This window comes from Aythya fuligula, chromosome 12 (genome assembly GCF_009819795.1).
Source record: "Aythya fuligula isolate bAytFul2 chromosome 12, bAytFul2.pri, whole genome shotgun sequence".
Taxonomy (NCBI): domain Eukaryota; kingdom Metazoa; phylum Chordata; class Aves; order Anseriformes; family Anatidae; genus Aythya; species Aythya fuligula.
The window spans coordinates 12,842,905-12,866,242 of record NC_045570.1 but is presented as its reverse complement, the minus strand read 5'-3'; the positions used below and the strand labels follow the sequence as shown (position 1 = coordinate 12,866,242).

Here is a 23,338-nt window from a genome sequence, read left to right as displayed (position 1 = left end):
TGCTTATCATTCTCGGAAACATTTGTCACCACATGTAGTGACTGCATTTGTTTCCTGTCTCTACTGACTTGTCTCCCACTACTTTATTTCTGCTCCCTGCTAAGATATAAGGAAGTACTCTGCACAAAGACATCTCACTAGCTTCAAGAGCAGTTTGACATACAGCACTGTTGCAGGTCATGAATATACACACACAGAATCAGGAAAACACAAGCAATGAGAGAGCTTTTATGCAGAAATGATATAGCAGATAAACATACAATTCGAACACCGAGACTGGCACTTACCATGACATATTAGTATGTTATGTTTTGTCCACGAACATGGAAAAAAGAGGGATGCGACCCAGCTGTGAAAGAAAGTCTGGCCAAGGAAAAGACGAAAGTGCAAGCATAAAAATAAAAGGGGAAAAAAAAAAAAAAAAAAAAAAAAAAAAAAAAAAACAACACAAAGGAATCTTTCCAAGAAATAAAGACACATTTGTTTTTGCAGGCTGAGAATCTGTTCCTGTATCGGCGTGCACATCTCTGCTATGTTTAGCATTTTAAAAATGCCAAGTAATTTTTGCCCCATTAATCCTGAACCAACACAACTGCCATCAATGGTGAGAAGCACAGGGAGTGCATGGGATTGAGTCCTGCTCCTTCAGACCATAGACATCTGTTGCCACCCTAAAATCCTTCTGCCTTTTGGCTGGGAGTGCTGGAGGAACCAGCTAAGAACTCCCCTCTGCATTAGGGTGCACGGTTTACAGTACATTGTGCCAACTTGAATCTCAAAGCATGATGTGGTCAAGGAGCCACTTAGAGCTTGGTAAACAGAGATTTGCAAAACAAAACATGGAAAGTCATCTAAAATTGAAAAAGAGGAAAAAGAATATCAACTAAGTGAGCTTACAGAAATAGAGCTAAGCATTTCAGTTTGCAAGTTTCAGTACAGATATTTAGTTATATAAAATAAACAAAAAGAATTGCAATGGTAAATATCTCACCCCACAGGAATCAGCTTAATTTTCAGCTCACAAAGCTCCTACAAAACTGAAGCTCTCCACGCTAGCTTTTGCTTGAGTTCTTTGACTTCAGACTGCTTTGTTTATAGGAAAAAACTCTCTTTGATGTTGGAATATTAGAAGGAGTGAAACAATAAATTTCCCATATTCTAATATCCAGACATCCTGAGCTTGTTCAAGGACCCCTTGATTCATGAAGGCAAATAATTAAATTACCTGAGCTTTGATCAAGGAGTTACTGCAGTCCCTTTTTGATGTAGAACGTGGCTGTTTGAAGCTCCAGACAGATAACTAGCCCATATGTTGTTTAACCCTTTTGCTACTAGTAGCAGGTTTTCGCAATGTTTTGGCACTTCACAGTGAACACCACAATATCATTTGGAAATGCTGCTCCAATAGAAAATAATGAATATTGAATCCAATAGGATCTTCATGGAACATTTATTGAAAGGCTAGAACTTCCCCTCTGAAATAAGCTGCGAATATTTTTCAGCCAAGTTAATTTACCTTACTATTACACTTTGGAGGCTGCTCTTCAGAGGGCATATCACTAAGAACTTCTAAAAAACTTCTGAGAACAAGGGGTTTTGCCTTTGTAATATAAGAGTTTTCATCACACTCAGTGCTTTCCAAATATTTCCCCCAAAAGGAGCATGAGTGGGCACACAATCATCTAGCCAGGTGAAAGAACCCTCCTAAAATAGGAAAAACAAATACATAAATTTAAGGTTTTCATTTTTTCCCACCCTCAAATGCAAGCAAGTGGATGAAGTCACCTTTGCCACTAACAAGCAAAAGTCCTGTAAAACTGAAGAGAAACTAGAAACAAGTCCTGATGCTGTCCTCTCAGCTGATTTGTAATTTTGAATGTGATTACTGAGCTAGAAAGAATTCCTCTCCATACATGAGGAATTATGCTCCTCTTCATTCATTCCAGGATTCTTCTGGGACATGGGGAGGTTACTAAAATGGTGTAATTAGAAGGCATAATTAATGTATAGGGATCGCTTAGTCAGTTCCCTATACAGCTTCAACAACATATATACACCTAATTTTAGCAACAGTTCCATGGATTTTATGGAAGTGACTTCACCAGACTGCTGAGAATCATGGAAGAACTGTTTTGCAATAGGACTTTTTCTGTTGTAGTTCATGGCAGAAAGGTGTCTGTCCTTCAAGGCACAGCTGTGAAAAGCATTCCCGTCATTCAGACTGACATCTCAATTCATAAGGATACAGGATTAAGGAGGCATAATGAATATGCCTGGTCTGCTAAAGATAACAGACACATTATTTTGGGGCATGAGGATGTAGACAGAAATTCACGTCTTTACATTTAAAACACTTGGTATGTTATTTAAAACTTGGTATGTTTCTAATTTGTTGGAAAATAAAGCTTGGGGGCTTTTATAAAGCCCAAAGTGGAGATGTGTATAATCAACTAGTATATATGAGAAAGAAAGTTGTGTGTATAAAAATTCATCTTTTTTTTTTCTTTCCCCTCCCCCCCCCCCCCCATTAAATCACTAGAACAGCTTCATATCTGACTTAAAATACTCCTTGTTACATTATGGAAAAGCATGAAAAGGAGGAGCTGCTGATCTCCAATTCAAGAAACAATTAGCATTCATTAACTCAAAGTAATAAAGTGCCTGAGGCATTTATGGGTTAAATATCATCTACTTTTAACCACATGGAAATAGTTAAAACACAAGCTTTTCTGCTGTTTACTTTGAATGATTTCATTTCTAGTAAAAATGGATTTAATTTCCAGATGGGGTATACCTTTGGGCAACAATGTTCTTTTCTTTTCCAGCAGACAAAATGAACAACACCAGAAAAGGCTTTTGTACACATTATTAATTTCATTTACATTGCTTTATTTTCATAATAAAGTTCACGGTATCAATGGCCCGTTTGTCTTTTTTTTTTTTTTTTTTTTTTTAAATTCCAATTTTTGTAAGGTCTCCCATTATATAGATAGCTTTCAAGAAATAACTTGCCAGTCTTTTATTTCTGCAAGGAAACATCATGAAGTCTAAGTTGTTCCACAGACTGTATATAGCGACCGTCAGAAACAGGACTTAATGGCAGTGAGAACAAAATAGAGATTTGTACCCAGCTCATCAAAATCTGATACACATAGACAATCTGGTTCAAGTCTGCTGCAGAGGATGGCCTACAGAATCTTATGAAGGCAGCAATTACAGCTAGCATACTTTCTGACCTCCTGCTAAACATAAAAGAAGCCAAGGTCATGACAACAAGCAACTGTCAAATCTTGGTAAGTATCAGAGCTGGCACTTTCTCTATAGACTTGATTATTTCAGCCAAACTCATTCCTTGTTCAATTTGATTGGATAATTAAACCAATATTAGCACAATTTCTTACATATGATGGTGTATAGATGGCATTTCTACCACAGTTATGATTAAAAACTGCCTTAGCCATGGAATCCACACCTCCATGCAAGTTCTGCTTAAAATTTAGTAAATGTAATAAACAAAACTAACTTAAATTTCCGTATGAATGTCATTGTTCAATAGCAATGTCAATTGAATAACCTCACGGCTTCCAATACAGTTTCTCTGCTTTATTTTAGGATGACCAGACAAAATTTCAACCAGCAAAGTATAAATGCCAAATATATAGTTTAACTACGTCTGGTCATAGAAGTAATTTTTGAAAGTCTGCTAACAATGAAATTCTGAGGATATTAAATAAAGAGGGCATTTCCATTGCTTTCTCCATGTATTAATACATACTGAAGGGTACAGTAAGGTACCCTCAATGTCAACTCAATGTCATTCAAAATGAATTATAAGATTATAATTTTATAGTTTTACTTCTGATTTGCAGTAAGTGCTTTGATTTCTTTTAAAGACTAGGCCAGCAGCCATCCATTAGGTTGTGACACTGTAGAATCATAGCACATCACTGTACCATGGGGTAAATCTTTGTGTTTCCTTTTTCAATGGAGTTCATTATGTCCTAGTTACACACAATACCTGCATATATAGATAAATGCTCTAATGAGGCTGGTTGGCATTTTCTTTTTTGTAAGGTTGTTTTAATACCACTCAAACAGCACCAATACCACCTCAGACTTTAGTTGGCAATGAAGTAAATATATGGGAAGCCACTGAACATACCAAGAATTTATTATCTAATTGCTCCCAGTAGTTCAGCATTATACCTGCATACAGTTTAAAAAAAAAAAAAAAGTAATGTGTGCAGAATGTAACTGGACAATAGCATCTACAAGACCATAGTGAAGGGTTTTATTACATTGCAGACTAGGAATGGGAGGTCCTCATTTAATTCAGGTAGAAGTTACAGTCAAAGGAGAAGGTAAGTGTTGGATTATCTTGACTCACTCAATCAGAGCGGGTCAAATCTTCACATTTGAGGATAAGGAGGGTAGTTGAGTGAAGGTGAAAAATGGGGGAAAAAAAGAACACAAGAAAAGCAGAGTCCACTATACCTAATAAAATGGAAGTGATGGGAGAGCGGGGCAAAGCTGGCGTTGAAAAGTGGGAAACTTTGAAGGTGAGAAGTTCACAGAGTATTAGATTGCATACTGTAAAGGGGGAACGGAAGCTAATAAAATGAGGCATGAGAAATATCATCTAAACATAAACAAAATCAATGAACTCAAGGAGATGATGCAGGAACCTGAGAAACCAGGAACTATGAAATGCCTAGGAGCACAGGTTCAATCTTACCAAGGTCATATAGACATTAACCTTAAAGACTGTGCATGTTTTATTTTAATCCAGATCATGCAGATGCCCTAGTTCGCTATGAGGTCTCCAAATCAACCTTGCACAGATGAACAGAATGTGAACTGCAGTAGAGAATTGGAAACGTAACTGAGGAAGGGACCATCTGAAACTAGCTTCAATACAAGTATATGGCAAAAGACTGCACCATGGAAAATCACATAGAGGAGCATCAAATTTAATATTTGGAACTTGACGACATTTTTACAGTTTATGAACTTTTTTTTTTCATATCAATATTGAGAAATCCACAATTTTAAGGACAGAAAGAACTTTAATGACCATCCTAAGTGTGCCCTCCAGTTACTCATCTTGCTACCTAATCAGCCCTTTTGTATGTAAATGCATAAATTGTTTGTATGTAAATGCCAATGCCTGCTACATTTCATTCTTGCTTTAGAAAAAGAAATGCTATGTAAATTACAACCATGCTAAAAAGAATCAAAATGCATACTAATCAGCCATATTCTCTGAGATATACTGGCTATAACTGGAATAGGAACAAATAAAATGGCAACAATCAGCGATGGACAAAGTCTTCTATTTGAATCTGGGCCCCAAATAAAATTATTATGCAACTGCTTTTCAAAATTTTGGAACCTTTTACGTCTGGGAGAAATTGGATTCAAAACTGTGAATGAACGGTAACTTTCACTAACGTGAAATGTTAAAGAACTTCACTGAAATTTCAATTGCAAGCAAACATGCTGAAAGAATGGGAAGGAGAAGCTATCTTTAAAAATATCTGATCGCCGTACACATTGGGTAAAAGTTTGAGCAATTCTTCAGTGACATCAGAGTGGTCATCTGTGTAGTTAGTGATGGTTGGATGCAATATAAAACTGCAAGTTCTGATCACTGTGCTGCACCTTCTGAACTAACCAGGCAGCACTCAACTGTGTTAATATTGGTCATTCCTCAGAGAAAGCCTACAGGCATTTCTGCTCTGACTAGAAAGTAACCTGGACAATGCATTGAAATCTTATCTTGACTGTTAATCTAAAATGAACTGAGTAATACTTAGAGACAGCTAACTACAGTCAGTATATGGTTGAGTCTGCTGAAAGGAAGGGCTACTTGTCGGAATCACTGCTCTGAAAAGTACAATATTTTATCTTAAAATGTCAAGTGTGTTTTCTAATGCTAATGAGACCAGTTGCCTTTTTATTGGTTAAATTTGAAGTCCTACACTTACTTCAAGATTTATCTCAGATAAAATTATTAATTTCAAGAATTAGATATAAACTTTCTGAGTGTCATAACTTGTTTTTTTTTAACCTGTTTCCTTGATTAGAATTCTCTAATAACCCACAAAAATAATTTAAAATATGTAGATGTGAAATGAAAATGGATGTGCATAAAGTGCATGTAAGTTGCAGATATGTACACAAGGGTATGCAACTATGTAGCTCAAAAAAGGATCCAACGATCCTTCTCTGAGAGCTGGTACAGTTACAAGATACCCTGCTCTATACTTAAATTTTTGTTTCTAGTATTCCAATATGAAATGCTGGGCAACTTTGCACAAACTCTGTTTTTTTTTGTTTGCTTTACAATGTCTACATACAAAAGAAAAAAAGGTTAGTTGATAAAAGATGAAAAGAGTCACACAGTTATTCATGCAGCCGCCAAGATCTTTGAGATAATTACTTTAAATCAAGAAGGGACAGACCATTTAAATTTATGACTCAATGCCGACACATGCATGTATTAATAAAACAGTTAGCATTAATGGAAATAGGGTTTAGTCTCCTGATTCAAATAGAGCTATCATTTCTGGTTTATATTGAACTAATGACTTATCTTTGGCAGAATGATATGTATGCATGTATTTAACTATTTAACTTAACCACTGAGACCAATTAATATGTTTCTGAAGTTTTATTTTATTTTAAAATATATATCAGCAGCCTCACTGGGATAAAAATTATGTTGAACCAGAGTTTCTATGGCATCAGTTTAACCTTAAATGTAATGGAATATCTGATGATAACACTGTATAAAATGAAGAATACTAAAACACAGTGCAGAAGAAAGAGCTCTTCAATGTGACTGACATTAAAGAACTTTTTTAGCCTACCAAGCTAGCATAGGCTCTGTATGATTAGGAACTCGTGTGACAAAGAACAGGAGCTGCGAGTGAGTACACCATAAATTTAATTTCTACCCCACTTGCTAGTGTGAAGATAGAAGTGAGGAACAAAGCTGTGCACAACCATCTAAGCCAGGCTGTTTTCAAGCTATGGAGTAGTAATGATGCATGCTGGTAGGGCACGAAAGCTTGCACTAGTAGCCCTGTACAAACCTGGAACGTGAGGGACCTAGATTCTTGGAGCCATCAAGCTCACCATGAAAATTCTGTGACTTGTGTTTTAAAGGGTTATTGAATGTAATTCTTTCTGCTCATCACTCTGGTCTTCGCGTATATGGGCTTGTGTCTCCATGCAATCATTGGGAGTTCAGTGGAAAGTCTCACACCATACCAATACACTTAAATAAAAGATTGAGTGTAATTACTGTCTAGATAGGCATTTCCTACCACTCATATTCATGTATCAAAGTTCTGTTTGACTTTGCCTACTTCAAGACTTCATGATCCACAATTGTATTTTATGTCAGTTTGCCTATAATGTGGCTACTGTCTATCTGTTGATGAACTATTAAAACATTGTTATAATAACAAATTATACTTGGAAACCTATTGCAGCTTTGTTCACCAATCACTCTGGAAAAACCTGGCTCCTCTTTTACATTCAGTTACTTAGTCCTTTTCTTTTAATCCATTTACATTGATTTCTGCTACTCCAACTCTGCCTGCCATTGCATTACAATTAACAATTCTGATGAACCCTTGCTGATTCAGAAGGGAGAGGGCTCTTACTCATTGCCAGACTTCGGTGAAAAAAAGCACAAAACCCTCTTAGAATTTGCTTAAGCCAGCACTTTAAAATTGAAGAACTAAATTATGGTGCATGGAGCCAACAGAGCTCAGTGGGACTGGGATGTCTGAAAGCCACCACACCACCCAAGCAGTTATGGAAGAAGGCCTTCTGCCTTTGTCAAGCAAAATTAGCCCTAACGTCTCCTTCCCCAAGGGCACTGCTCAGCAGCAGGGGCTGGCTGCTCCAGATATTCGTCTCTGAATTCCTGCTGGTCTGTGAGGCACTGCTAATGTTCCAGCGATGCGTAATGTTCTGCGGAGGGCCTCAGACATGACTAGCAGCTCTGACTTTTCCACCCACCTTGGGAGCATCTAACAGAATAAAGGATGCTCCCTGCCTCGGAGCACAGCAGAGGACGGGCAGCTAACGGGTCTCAGGCTGCTCTTCACACCACAGTGCTCCTCAGCAAAGTGGTGCTCATTTCCAGTGCTGTAGTTACTAACTCTCTCACCAAGAGTTGCTACTGTAAAATAATTCTTAACTAATATCTAAAATCAGGTGACTGACAGAAAACAGTACAATTAAGGCAACATCTTCCACAATTTTGGCATCAAAATCATGGATAATGATTTCTATTAGACACATTAGCTTCTTTGGTGCCATATCTGTCCAAGTGGATACAATATACTGTAAAACTCTGCCTGCACCCTGTCACGAGTAGGTTATATTTCGTGTACACAGGAATTTGAGTGGTCTGAGTCAAACCCTAGCCTCCTGCCTGATGTGGATGTCTAGGGAAGAATGTGAGTGCAGGAGAGGTGGAAATGAGGCTCTGTTTGACCAGCAGTCACTTCAAATCTACACTGTTATGTACGTCCTTTCTGGTCAGCATGTGCAATGATGGGCTGTAACAATTTCTTTCCTATTCCGAGGTGCTAGAAGATACTGGGAAATGACTTGGGCTAACGTCCTGCAGTTTGTCTGTTGGGAGCTCTTAGGTAAGATTTTACCTAGGTAAAATTAGGCCACTTTGGCCTCACGTGCCCTTCTATTCAGGATGTCTATATAGGATATCTCAAGCCCCGACAACATTGTTGAAAGCAAAAATTATTGCTTCACCGTATCATTTTTCCCACCTTAAACTCCTCTCGGCATAGCGGGAGCTGCCATCCCCTTTGAGAGAGGCAGCGAGGGGCGGCGAACCCCTCAACAGCCGCGGAGGGGAGCGCGGCCGCTTGCCTCACGCCGAGCCGCCGCCCCCGAGGCCGCGCCTCAGTCCCCGCCGCCGCCAGGCCGCACCCCGGCCCCGCCGCTCAGCGCGCCTCGGAAGGCGGCGGCGAGGCAGCGAAGAGCGGCAGCGCCCCCTGGCGCCCGCCAGGCCCCGCCGCCGAGCACCGGCCGCGGCCGGAGCCCCCCCGGGTGCCGTGAGGGGCGGTGAGGGGCGAGCGGGCCGGGCACGGCGCGGGGCCGGCCTCCCTCCTGCGCCTCGGCACCCGGAACGCGACGCAGGGCGGCAGCTTCTCCTCACGGACCGTGAAGGAGTATTCCACAATGATCCTTAACCGATAAGGGATAAAGTTTAAAAAATAAAAAATAAAATAACGAAAACCACAACTATGTGACAAAATTACAAGACTTAAGCGTAAACTAAGTCCTCTTGATTCCCATGGACAGAGAACTCCATGGCCATCTCTCCTCTCCTCCCTCTGCTTCCCTAAGCTGGGCCCTAAATTGGGCCCAGCAAAGGGACAGGAAAACTGAAGTGCTGTTTTAAAACAAATGGGTACAGCACAGCAAATTGTAGACAGGTTTTTAGCTTAAAATGCTCATGGGCACTCAGGCACTAAAAAAAAAAAAAAAGTCTAGAAAGTATGTTCCTATGTTCCTAAACTGTTTCAAATTAATTGATTCCAGATGAGACCTCTGTTTCGCTAAACGTCCAGCCCACAAAATGGATTCAAAGTCATTTCAGGGGGCTCACCAAGAAAGGGGAGGCACTACTTTTAAGTTTGGAGTTGCTTTAAATTTCTGTGGCATCTGTGCTGGAAATAACTTCTGAGATTATTGTGGAAATCTCAGCAATAAAAATATTTACCTTATATGTGCTTTCTTTAGTTACAGCATTTGCAGAAAACAACAAAAAAAAATAATCTCAAACTACTGCAACTCTGAACTTGACGTATGTTTCTTACACTAAATTGAATTAAGTATGTCAAATTTTGTCAAAATGGCGTATTAATTGAAGTTGAAATCATATGATATAATTTAAAGCATTTGATCAGATGAATCACAAAACGGTTCAAATCTTTGTAGTTTCCCCACATTGGTATGCAAAAGAAAATTTAATTTGATTGTTCTGTGTCTCGGTCATCCATTTCCATACATATTTCCTTCTGAAACTATGCTGATGAATCGCAATGACTTATCTCATCTCTTGATATACTCTATTGTAACAGCTTCTCTGGTAATGAAGTAATCTACTTTTTAGTGATTTTTTTGGATGGACAACACTTGAAATTTTAGCAAAGTTGAAGCTGGTGTAGAGTGGTCTATAAATAGCACATTCTGCCCATGATCATTCCCTGATGTTCTAGTGCAAGGCTGAGGTTTAAAAAAAAAAAGAAAAAAAAATCCATTTCAGGGCCTAAGAACAAGAATCTGCAGGAGGAAAGGTGCCATTTAGTTAGCATTCTTAAAGAATTTCCAGTTCTTTTACTGAAGATCTAGTTCTTTGTTCAGTAACTTTTTTTTTTCTTTTCTGTTCTGCAAGAGGAAGAACTGCTTTAGAAGTACAGTCACAAACTTGTTTCCTATAGCGTAGTAGACTAAGAAATATGCTAGAAAAACATCGTGTGTTAAGGCATGAAGCCCCAAACTAGACCTTCTGCTCTCCATCTCCCTACTGTTCTCACTGTGTATCTCCCAACAACATGATTTGCACTGCTCTGCTATGAAAATGCTGCTTATAAGCAAGCATCTGCAATTCTACTTCCATGTACCTCTATATCTCTCCTTATAAAATCATCCAACGGATTGAGTACAGTCATCGATTTGCGTTTCAAATCTCAGTGGAGAGAACTGAGGCAGATGTCAGATTAATTATTGCAGAACTTCCATATTGAAAGCAAATTCATTTATTGATATAGGGTAGCCAGCATAGAAAAAGGGAACAAAGTCTCTACCTGGAGAAATCACACAGACTTTGGAAACACTGAAGCAAGCGTAAGAGCAAGGGAAGGGGAAAAAAGACAGACGCTCAGTAACGTCTGAGTGTTTGCTTCCCTGCTTCTGGATCTGTTAGTGCTTTCCTCACTCAACAGTTTCATTATGAAAGAGTTAAAAAATATTTAATTTCTTAATAGAGTCTGCACAGTCTGCATCACCATCACAGATGAACAGGAAGAAAGTCTTTCCCAGGGAGTTACTACTCACTGGAATGTGAAAAAGAAATGAGCATTCTGCTTATAAAAGACCAATTTCTGAATTAGTGACCTCATTTGCTAAAGAGGTTCCTTTGTCACAGATATCTTAGTAGGTAAATACTGTGTTACACAGCCACACTGTCCTTTGTAGCAATGGTACAAAGAAGATCTCCTAGCATATACCGGTTCTCTGCTCAGCAAATGAATATTTAAAAGAGTAGACAATAAAGGGGGACTTCTATAGAAGGTAGAGGCATTTGTATCATGATGTCAGATTGCTATATGTGCTCCCCAGGGACTGCACAGGAAGCACTTTTATTCTAAAACTTAATGGTATTTATGGGGACCCGCAGCCCGATCTATTTTACCTCTCCTGGGGATGTGCTTAAGCACGTATCACCCAAGAGCCTAATGCTTTTTGGACTAGCCTGAATTAGAGACAGATACCATTTTGGTACCTTGTGAATAGTAATGCATTTGAAAGCCAGCAAGCAAATTAAAAAAAAAAAAAAAAAAAAAAAAAAAAAGATATAAATCAAAGTCTTTCCCTCTTTTATTCCGGATAGAGTACCCTTCATTTCATGCACTCATAATTTCTGCATATCCATTTCATGCCTGGGAGCTACACTGCGAGTAAAAGATTTTCAGTTCGGAGCTTTCAATATCAGCTTATCCGGAGGAACATTTTAAAACGGGCAAACGCTCGCCCTCCCCCTCCCCGCCCCGGGGGCAAGATGTGAAAATAAAATAAAATAAAAAAAAAAAATAAAAATAAAAGCCCAACACAACCCAAACCCGAACCCCCAAAGAACCCCAACGTTTGCCTCCCCTCTCCGAGGCCGTCGTGCCCCTCGGGCACCCGCCGGGCTGGCTCCGAGCGCGGCCGGGGGCTGGGGGCGCACCTGCCTGCCCCTGCCCCTGCCCCAGCCCCGCCGCCAAGTTTCGGATGCACGGACAGACAGACGGACAGACAGACAGACGGCCAGCCGCGCAGCCCCCGGCGGCTCCTCCTGCCCCGGCCCCGGCCGCCGCTCACCTGCGCGTCCAGCGGGGCCGGCCGCTGCCCGGGGCCGCTCGGGCGGAGGGCGAGGAGACAAGTCCCATTCACAAGTCGGCGCTGGGCAGACGCGGCGGCATCTTCAGCCTATTACACTCCACTGGCAGCGGCTGCTGAATGAGGCTCCGAGCTAGCGGCAGGAATTAGAAAGAGGGAGGGAGGGAGGGGAAAGGGGAGAGGGAGGGAGAGGGAGCAAGGGGGAGTGAAGCAAGATTAGAGGAAGGGAAAAGCTGGAGGCTGTTGCTTCTTCTCGATTTTCTTCTCCCTCCCCCTCGCCCCCGGAGGAACGCGAACCCCCCGAGCCCGCCCTCCCGCGGGGCGCCGCGTCCCGGCGGGGCGCAGCGGGGGCTGCAGGGGCCGGGCGGGGGGCGCCGAGCCCGGGCGCTCTTTTTCCCTCCATCCCCGTCCCCACGGCGTCCCCACCCCACGGCTCGGCTCTCCTCGGACACGCAGGCACCCACGCACGTCCACGGGGGACGGGGCCGCCCGCGGTGCTGTGCCAAGGGGGCTGCGGGGAGATGCCCCGACCCGGCCCTGTCACCGCTCCTCTGCAGGCAGCCCGGGACCACCCCACGGCGGTGGGGTCGCTGTAGGTGGGCCTGAGCCCACAGCAGAGACCAGGGCACGGCTGGGTTTACGCAGCACTATAGGGCTCTGGTGCCCGTGGGGCTCCCCACAGCCACCCCAATATGCAGACAGAGAAGTCATCTCAGGTGGACAAGCAGCAGGAGCATTTTGTGCTGAATGCAGTTATGTCGCCTGTCATAACCAGGCATTTCTCCGAAGGGGAAAAAAAGTTTCCCAAGCATTTCTAGATTTGGAGGATCTTGCTCTGTGTAGCCCACAGCCCGCTGGGCTGCCCTCGAGGCACGGGGCTGACCTCCTCCTCACACACCAGGCCCCACGGCTGCGGCTGCCTCTCACTCCGGCTTCCTCACCTCAAGGACAAGCCCCAGGCACGGTCCCCAAGCACATCCTCTCGGATGGAAGGGAGCTGTGGTGGGCAAACCGCACAAACCCAGCAGCAGCACACTGTGCCCTCCTGCCCTGGCCACACCAGCACGTCAGCCTGCCAAGCCGCACTCACCCCTCAGCTCCCCCATGGTGGCTGAGGCGTCTCGCCGTACTGGGTACCATCGGCAGAGCAGGGCGGGGAGGGATGCACGGCACAGCCCCTCCAGAATCAGGATGGAAACATCTAGGTACATCTTTGTGAGGATCAGCTGGCCATCCTCAGGCAACCCACCCGTCCGTTCATCCCCCACGCCACAAGGCAGCACTCACGCTGCTCTGCGATCACACCGCGCCTCGGCCCTGAAGAACAAGGCTTTTATATTCTGTGGTTAATTAGCTCTGCCAATAACTCCAGGCAAAGAAAAAAAAAAAAAAAAGAAAAAGAAAAAGAAGAAAAACTGGCACAAAAGCTACCACTGTACAAACAAAGAATTTGGAAGGAGGGAGGCTGATAAACAATGCAAGGAGGCTGGGGCACACCGAACTTAGCCCAGTGAGCAGCGAGCCCTGCCTGGTGTCAGCCCCAGGGAAAGAGCCGCAACCTCCTCCTGCCTGCAGAGCTGGGGGGCTGAGGATTCAAGCTTCAGTTTGCTTTAGAGAGATGCCAGGAGTTCACAATTCAACCCACAGAGGCACCAGGGCCTGCCTTTACTGAGAGGTGGGAGGGCAGGAGGGCTCTGAGGCAGCATGAGGTGCCCAGGCAGCGCCCCACAACCAGGCCCTGGGGCCCGAGCATCTGAGCGCAGTGCCCGCAAGGCGTGAGGAAAGCAGCTGCTGCTGCAGAGAATTTGGAGCTTGGGACAGACAGGGGAAAACAGGGAACATACCAGAAATACCCTGGGCTGAGCTGAAAGTGTGAGGTAACCAGACAGCTAATTAATTGGTACTGAAATACTAAAGGCTTTATTTGGACAGGAAAGCGGCTGTGGTGGTAGGAGAACTAGTTTTAGGGAAGAAGTGGTTTTTGATAGGAAATTTGAAGAGTAATAAATTGCTATCAAGAAATAAAACATGAAAAAAAGAGCATTTGAGAATGTATTTGAGGAACAGTAGCTGAGGAAGGAGGGTAATACACATTAATTTGGAACAGTTCTATCTAGAAATTGTTTTTGGAGAGAAAATATGAGAGGAAAGGAAATGTCTCAAAATAGTTTCATATAGTTCCAGCCCAAACCTATTGACTTTAATGGGTCATCAGTCTCCTGTGATGATAATATGAGAATTACCATTTGTTTTCTTTACGGATACACTGCAGCGAGTACTGCTTAGCACAGCTCTGCTGCTGGGCTGCCAAAATCACCACCTAACTAAAGCCCAGGGCTGGGCAGCTGGCTGAAGAATTTTTCCCTTTTTCCTTTTTCTTGCTGGCTTTAGCAGCACAGTGGAGGGGATGACTTTTGTAATTCCCTTTTTTAAACTGCTGAGATCAGGGTTTTTTTTTGGATATAAAGGAAATGTGAAAGCAATTTCAATCTAATTAAGCATATACAATAGGTACCCATAATATTCTCTAGTCAAAGACCGTATTGATCTATAATGAAAGGTTTCATTAATTCCATTTGAGGAGGCATGTTAACAAATGAGTGTAGTAACATCTGATCTGATGAGTGGCTTGAGTTTCCTCCCTTCCTTCTGCACTAAAATCTTAGCGTAAAGCTAATCAGATTAGCTATTTTTTTCTTTTATTTGTCCATCTTCCTATAGGATCTAGAGATGGAAGGTCCTGTCTGCAAACAAAATTAAAACAAAACTCCAACTGAAAGCTATGCTTGCATCTCTGTGCTAAGGCCCAAGTCTGATTACATTAATAATCAGTGTGGAATTCATTTGACCTAACTTAAGCCATTTTAAAGTTAAGTATCTAATAGGCTATCTATACTAACATTTAATGAAAAGAAGTCCCTCTGGGAAGGACTGCTAGCTGGAGATACCACTCTCTATTTACTGAAGGTTCTGAAGACTAGCTGGGACTGGAAACCTACCTACAACCATCTAAAGTAAGATGAGATGAGTCCTATTTATTTATTTTATTAGATACAGAAAATAAGAAATGGTCAAACAAAAATCAGTGTGTAGTGCTGATAAATGAGGACATGTGGCATGTTCCCTTTACTAGAGACTATATTCAGGCAGTTCAAAACAACTCTATCGTCATTTCAGCAGAACTTCTGCACAGAGTCCTTGCGCAAGACATGACAGTGGTTCACATCAAGAGAAACATGCAGGGAGGAAGGGTACCCCAAACATCTGCAGAGCTACTCAGCTGAACTTCTAGCAGCTCAGCGCTCACGTGTGCGCTCACAACATGTTAGATGGAGATCTTCACAGACTGCCCCAGTCATACCTTGCCATATCTACCATACACAAAGTCGAGGAAAACAGGATAAACTATTGCAAAGTTCTGCCTTTGCAGACTCTCTCTCCTGGCTGGGGACGCTTCACCTATGAAGCCTTAGGGTAGTTACTACCTTTACTAATGGCATGTTGCAGCCACTGTAAGTTCCACATGGACAGTATCAGATTAACCCCAGATTAAAGTGAGAAAGCTTTCTAAATATGGTTGCCACCTCCCTTTAGAAAATGCTAGATGCAAAACAAAAAAGCAGGCCTCAGCTCTCCAGCTGCCATGGAAGTCACAGCTGCTTGAAACCTGGTGGCAACATGGAATCAATGTCAGACATAAATAAAGGAAGTTTATACATATTTTAAACAGTATTTATTTTTGCATATCCATGTATTTAGGTTAAGAACATCTGTGATAACAAATCTATGAAACCTAAAAAAAGGTTTCTTTATCTACTGTGGGCTTACAAAGTTTGAAGTTTGTTAAAATTCTGCTCATTGCTCGATAAGTTAACCCATTTATCATTTGAAAATAAGCCAGCTGATTTGTTTTCAAAGCATCTGAAGGGGTACATGCACTTCTGCTAATTGAATCATTGTTCTAGGAAACATCGCAGCTGAGTTCATGAAATACACATAAGCAGGTGTATCATAAGTTTAAGACTGGATATTTGTACCTGTATGAAAAAGCTTGAACTGTGAACTTCAAACACTGACCTCTGATGAACCTTCCACAGTTCCAAACACTGTATCAACGTCTCATTTACTCAATACCTTGCACACACCTACACAATAAATGTGAAAGAAGACTCCCTTTCCATGTTTTGACCCTGTTTTCTCTAGGCCTTACAGGTCCTTTACCTATATGGCTTCCAAGAGACTCCCTCCCTTCTCAGCTACCTTTAACAGACCTGTAATTTCCTTCACTTTTCTTCTCACCTGGAAAGTATTAGAGATTTAAAAGGCATATTGCTAGCAGCAGGAACTGAGAGTTTAAGAAGAAACAAGAGAGACAGTGAAAGAGAAGGATAGAAGAGAGTCACAATAAAAGATACTCCATAGACTGAACAAAGTTTTTGTTCCAAATGCCCTTCAAGTTCAGTGTCATTTTACTAATGAAACAAAGCCAAATTTGCTTCCTATGTGAAAATGCAAAAGGCAAGCAGGACTGAAGGAGAAAGGGAAAAAAAATTTCTAATGACCTCCAAAAAAGGAAAACTAATGAAAGCCACAGCACCAGCACAGTGAGAACACAAGCGTGCAAAATGAGCGCAACTTAACAGAAGTTTGCATCTTGGGGTGAGGAAACAAAGCTTTTGTTCAATGTAGAACAGACAGTTCAAAACAGCCATTATCTAAAGCTTCTCCCCCACATCTTTTTTTTTTTTTCCCCCAATAACAAATGTCTTACTTGTGGAAATACTTGAGAACAAAGGCAAAAACATCATGAAAAAATGTTCTAACACAAAATACCAGATACATAAGTTATCTCCACAAAGTTAATAATATACCAGTGTGTTACTTGAAGCACTAAAACCTGGAGATAAAAGGAAATTTTGAAGAGGGAAGAAGCTGAACTATAGAAATACTACAGTCTTATAAATAGTGCTATATATATATATATATATTCCAGATGTGCAACTGGACCTTCCTCCAAATGCACGAGCTGTACAGACAAATAACCAGCTTGAATCACCTGTTCGAAGTGGTGCCCAGGGCAGCACTCTCAAGAGCAGAATCAATGTTCAAGGAGGCATCCCGATTTGGGGTTTGGTTATATCCTCTTCCTGTCCAATGCACAAAAAAAACCTTCATTCCTATACCAGAGAAAAACAAAGCTCTTCCCATTAAACTGCTGTTGAAGCCCAGCCTGATGTCATTCAACATTTTAACTCATCTTCATAATGAAGATGAAAATTGTCATCTTCAGTCAAACCCAAGTGGGCAGACATGGGCCACAGGATAAGAACCTGCCTATCTAGCAAGACAACACAACTGAGTCCAAAATTGTTCAAGCTGCAGTAGGAAAGTCTATTTTTCTCCAGTGTTCAGAGACCTTTTAAGGCTAGGTTTGTTTTTATTTGATTTTTGATGAGGGGAGCTCCTTATTTTATAAAATCTAAGGAAATGGTTTGGCATGTACTGAGCACAATTAGACATTTCTGTCACTGTCTGAGCTTTGGGACCATCTTACGCTGATACAGGATCCTTCAGGATCTTTCGGGGCTATTTTACTCAATTTTAAAAACTGCTGTGATAGGGATGCAGCAGCATTCTGGCCATCATCCCATCTCCTCAGCTCTGTTGTGATGTACTGAAGACCGGGTGGGAATGGATGAGTCAGCTGTTATCTTGAGAATGGGTCTCTCAAGCTTCGGAAATCTCCAGAGGCACCTAAGACAGCCTTTTTTTGGGTTACAGAGTCGACCCAATCAAGGATCAAGCCTCAGATGTGTTGTTTTTACAATACTGAAATACATTTTCAAAGAATAGTATTCGTAAAGGCATTAAATAAAAAAATACTGCATGCATGCTGACCAACGTAGATTTGCAACTATAGACTATTTATAGTTCCAAATCAGCATCGAAAAATTACCGCACAAAAGAATTCAGGAGGGGAGAAAAAGGCCTTAAATGGTAATTCAGACAGACCTCATAAACATTTAAATTTGTCATTGTATTTTCCCAATAGGTTTTCAGAAATACGGATCAGAAAACTGATTTTTTCATTTAGACAAGGTATTTAGTTAGGAACTTGAAGCTCATTTATTTCTGACACTGCACATTAAAAGAGAAAAATGCATTTATATGTGTATATATATATACACACACACCTGTGTGCATGGCACTGTCCACATTGATTGCCAAACAGGATGAGGCCTATAAATAAATTCCTCTAATTTATTCAATTTCTAGTTTTAATGGAGAAAATAGCTTATATAATTCATTAGAAAATAAGTTTGAAAAAAAAATCACTACATCTTACTAGAGAGCATGCACAGCTTGAACACACATCGCTTGATAGTAAAATATAGCATAGCTAAATTGGTCATAATTGCATCTTTTAATTCAATTTCTGGTTATCACTCACTTTGTACAAGATGTGCTGTACGATTAATGATTACCCTTCTTCCAAAACATAAGTAAAAATACAGTCTTCACAATTTTGTGTTTTTTTTTCCGTTTTCCTATTTTGTCTAAACAATACACATTTGTGAGAATATACTTCTGCTCTGCTATGAATACTTTTTCCATGTATATTGGATATATCTAACATCAGTTTGCAAATAGTCCAGACTGTGTCCAAGAAGATTTAAGAGAGAATGATGTTCCTGTAATCTCAGCTGCTAACCCTTCTGTACTGACGAACACCAGGCAGTCATGCTTATCTAGCACAAAGATCTTTCTTCATTTAATGCCCGCAGCTTGAGATAGTCAATCTTGCCCAGCATGTTCCTCAAGTATTTCAGATTTTTATTTGTGATTTTTGTGTATGTCCCCTTGCTATTCCAGGTTCTCTGAGTCAGTAGCTACTTATCTATCCATACAAGGCCATAATCAAAGGCATTTTTACACCAGTATATGAATGACCATGTTGCATAGATCCAGGAGATCAATCACTATCACGACTGCAAGAGTTCAGCAAACAATTATAAATTGAGCTGTTGTATACAGGCTAGCAAAATAATGACAAAATGATAAACCTTTAGCCATAAATTCTACTTTAAGCCATATACAACACTGAACCAAGTGATATGCTATCACTGCATTAACATCTATCTGCTACTGAAAAAAGTAGTGTCATTTCTCTCTAATGAGCTGAAGTGAGTAAAAATGTTATAAAAAGAAATATAGATTTGCTTGACTATTTAAAGTCCACAAGATTATAATTCTTTAATATTGCTTTTATCAGAAGATAAAAATATAACTAGACTTAACAGTTTGTCAGATGAGTCATAACTAAAAACATCAGATGATTCACACAATAATCAATCACAAAACAGGAAAACAATCTTGGTTATTAAACTTGATGAAAAATGAAATGGCACTGCTTTACTATAAACCTGCCATGTGGTTTAAAATTTCATTGATCACTAAGTGCAAGAGCATACTTTTTTTTTTTTTTTTTTTTACATCCTATGTATAATAAGCTACCATTTTGCTTGAATTCAGATAATTATTTAAAGAGTCTAGTAATATTTTCTCTAAATTTCCCATAAAAAAAACAATACTGCACAGCATTTTAGTTCCACGTACAAGTAGGTCAAAGGGTTATAAATCACACAGTGAGAGGTGATAAGAGGCATGCTTGAAAATGACAGGTTTTACTTGAGGAAGCTCAGATATACATTTATCTTTAACTAGTGTCTAGATAAATGACCTAACAAACTTCTAAGAAAAAAAAAAAAAAGGTTTCCTTTAGACATCTATTAGAAATCAGTACAAACGTTCAGGTTCTGCATCTGGAAGAGCATGAGAAGGGAAGTCTCAACAGGGCATGTCCAATTACTGCAGAAGTTGTGGAAGGCTCTGCATTGACTTTGGTGAGCTTTGGATTAGGCCCACTAGCTTCACAGCATCCACACATGGGACTGAACTAAATGAGCTGCTTTCATGCTTTCAGCAACCAGCAAGTGCTCGTGAGAAGACGTGGTGGCCAGTCAGCCTTCACCTGCCCATCTCAACTCATCTCACATGTCCACTGTGCATCTACACAGTCCAACAGCCACTACAAACATACCACCACTGTTATAGGGATGAGGTCACAGCAAAGGTCATATAAACTAGTGTAAACAATCCTTGTCTTGCTTACATTTTGGATTTCAGTTTCATTTTTGACATTTCCCTAGTTAAAAAATAAGATCTCTGTTCCTGATGTATTCTATAATGACATTACAGATATTGTAATGTAATGACATTATACATATTGTATTTTCCAAAGAGAAATATGGCTTTTTATAATGCATTTTTGTTGCTTGGTCATTTGATGCTTCTAGTTATTTGTTTTGTATGTTTGGTGATGGTTTTTAGTTTTTGAGAAAAAAATAACACAAATCTTTTGTTGATTCAATAGCTGAGATGCCTTACTGTTTACCTTCCATTTTTCAAAATCAGAAGGTAGATTAACACAGATGCTTAAAACATCAAACAATGTCAAGTTTTTCCCAGTGAAATATCATGGTTGCTAACAAATCATGGAAAACATGTTCAAACTACTGCCACACCGTCAAATACAACTAGAAGACATATTCCATAGACATATCCCATCTGAAAATTCAATACATCATCCCATTAATTTAATCAACAAAGGAAGAAAAACTGCCTAATTGGAAAAGAAACTAATGCAAATTTCCCTGTGGACTAGGCCTCTTCAGCCCACATTCATGTTCAGGCTATCCAACACAAAGAAATGCTTCACATAAGCATTTCATACAATTTAACACATCTGAGTAGCTCATTCCTAGGAGTATCAGAGAAAATTACAGATGTTCTGGATCTGCAGAGCCCTTAATCCATGGAAAATGATTTCATTTCCATGAGACACACCTAGAGAAAGCCTCATCTTTCTCCATTTTCCACTGCTGTAGTCTAGGAATGTGCAAGTAGCCCTCACTAAACTGTTTAGCATCTAGATGAACTCATTTCCATGGAAAGCAGTACCTGCAAGCCTCTTCAGTGCAGTAACCTTCACCAGGTTCTCTGTAGGTGCTTTCGGCTTTTAGGGATGTATCTATTATTGTGACTCTCCCTAGCGTTTCTAAGCACCTTCTTGGAAAGTGGTTGTTTTCTCTAGCATTTCAGAAAAAAAGCGAATAACCTCCCCCATTTCTGCCTACTGTATATTCCAACACCAGGCACTGAGACCTGTCCTGAATGGACCAACATTAGTCTAAAACAGAAAAAGCATATGCACAAGATGGTAAAATGAGGCAGTTAGTAGATTTCTCAGATTTTAAAATTCAGGCATTACAGAGGAGTCTCTTCTACCCTTCTGTGAGTAAAGTCTTGGACCTGTCTTTTAAAACTTGATTTTTATGGTGCCATAACATAAGGTACTTATACTGTAGGCCTAGATTTTTTTTTTTTTTCTTCCAGCTTGACATTGCAATTTGGTATTGTTTTAAAGTTTTAATTAGATTTACTGTTTGTGATAAATCACAGTATTTGCAAATTTTGGTTCAAGAACACAAGAAACAGAGAATTCAAGAACAATTTTGATAAATAATACCCCCATTTCCCTAAGAGTAACTCATGCTCACACATTTAAAAAAAGATTGGGTCCATGATAGCTTTTCAGTTGTAATAATAAAATTGATAGTAGTGATGGCTCGAAATGTAAAGATTGAAAAATATGTCCAAATGATTGAAGTTCCTGAACATACAGAGAAAAGGAGATGTTTTTCTTTTTTCTTTAATAGCTATAATTCAGATAACTGAATTAATGCTGTTCCTTTACTGTTTCTATATATACTTTGTTGAAAAGTTAACAGACAGAGACTCTATAGAAGAATTGCAAAATAAAGAATTGCAAACAGATGAGGTAAAGAAGCTAGGGTATATAATTGATTAATTATTAATGTAAAGATTCTTCAGATCAAGCTCAAATAAATCAGACAGACCTTTTTGGCTAGTAAGGATGAAGAAGGAAGACTACACGATTCATAAACTTTTTCACCTGCTATTTCAATGAACTAAAACAAAGATGCTATGCCAGATTCTATTCTCATGCCATAAATCCAAACTAACACCATTAGCTTACTTAGATTTTTACATTGACTTCAGACGAGTTACTCTGAATTTACATCACCATGAGATCAGGATCAAACTGCTGAGGGGATATTAAAAGGAGATTAAACATGATCTTAAACTGTGATATCCCAGGAGATCCAAGGATTTTCAATTTGCAAGATTTTACAACTGTCTGAGAGCTGGATAAATTTCAAATACAGTTGCTGATAAGAGCATTTGCAGCTGCCAAAAGAACCTGTTTTAAGGACCTGAAAGTTGGCAAAGAAACAGAGTATCATGGAAGACAGTAACAGAACACGCACGTCTGCAAGCAAGCAGAAGGGAAATCCATGGGTATTTGTGAGAGTATGTGTATGTAGCTGGATTCATCCGATTGCAGTTACTGGATAGGCTTACGCTATTCTTTTAAATGCTCATCCAGTAAAACTTTGAGCACAGGTTTAAAGCATGGATATATGTATTTTGATATCAAGGCCCACATCCTTCAAAGTGTCAGCTACCTCATTCTTGTTCACAAGATTGACTTGTACTGAGATCAGCTGAGAAGACATTTCAATATCTTGGTCTGAATTATTTTACTTCTTGCTGAACACAGGACTGGTATTCAGCACTTTCACATCTGAATATTGATTCAAATGGTATACAGAAAGTGCCCCATCTCGCTTGCTTTCATTCATTCATTAAACTGTATTCCATACAGAATTTAATGGAAAAGTTATTTTTGTCTGCAGGCTTCTGCACTTAGATCTTTGTAGCTGTTATTTGCAGAGTACTCTAAGAGCATCAGTGAGATGAGTGCAACAATCTCATCTGTAATTCTTGAGGCAGAGGAATTCATTTTATCCAAATTAATTTCTCATCTGGCATAAGAGGACACAATATCCATCTTCTGATGCTCTGAAAGTCATAGGCCCAGTTGATAAATTTTCCTGAATAAATGAGAATCCCAAAGAATTGATTAACAAACAGCAAATTCTGTTCTGGTGCTGATCTATGGATAACAGATTTTGATAAGAGGTTCATGCTACATGCCCAATCCATGTGTACAATTTGTGTCCATTCAATTTGTTTATGCCTG

The 23,338-nt window shown here is 40.2% G+C and overlaps 1 protein-coding gene across 2 annotated transcripts in view; it reads right to left on the bottom strand.

The window, feature by feature from the left end:
* Positions 1–12,299, bottom strand: part of CDH11 (cadherin 11) — an 82,167-nt gene extending 69,868 nt beyond the window's left edge. For both annotated transcript variants that reach the window (XM_032195813.1, XM_032195811.1), the window contains exon 1: positions 12,133–12,299. The gene's annotated coding sequence lies outside the window, so the exon portion shown is untranslated. The remainder of the gene's footprint in view (positions 1–12,132) is intronic.
* Between the last annotated feature and the right edge of the window lie 11,039 nt (positions 12,300–23,338).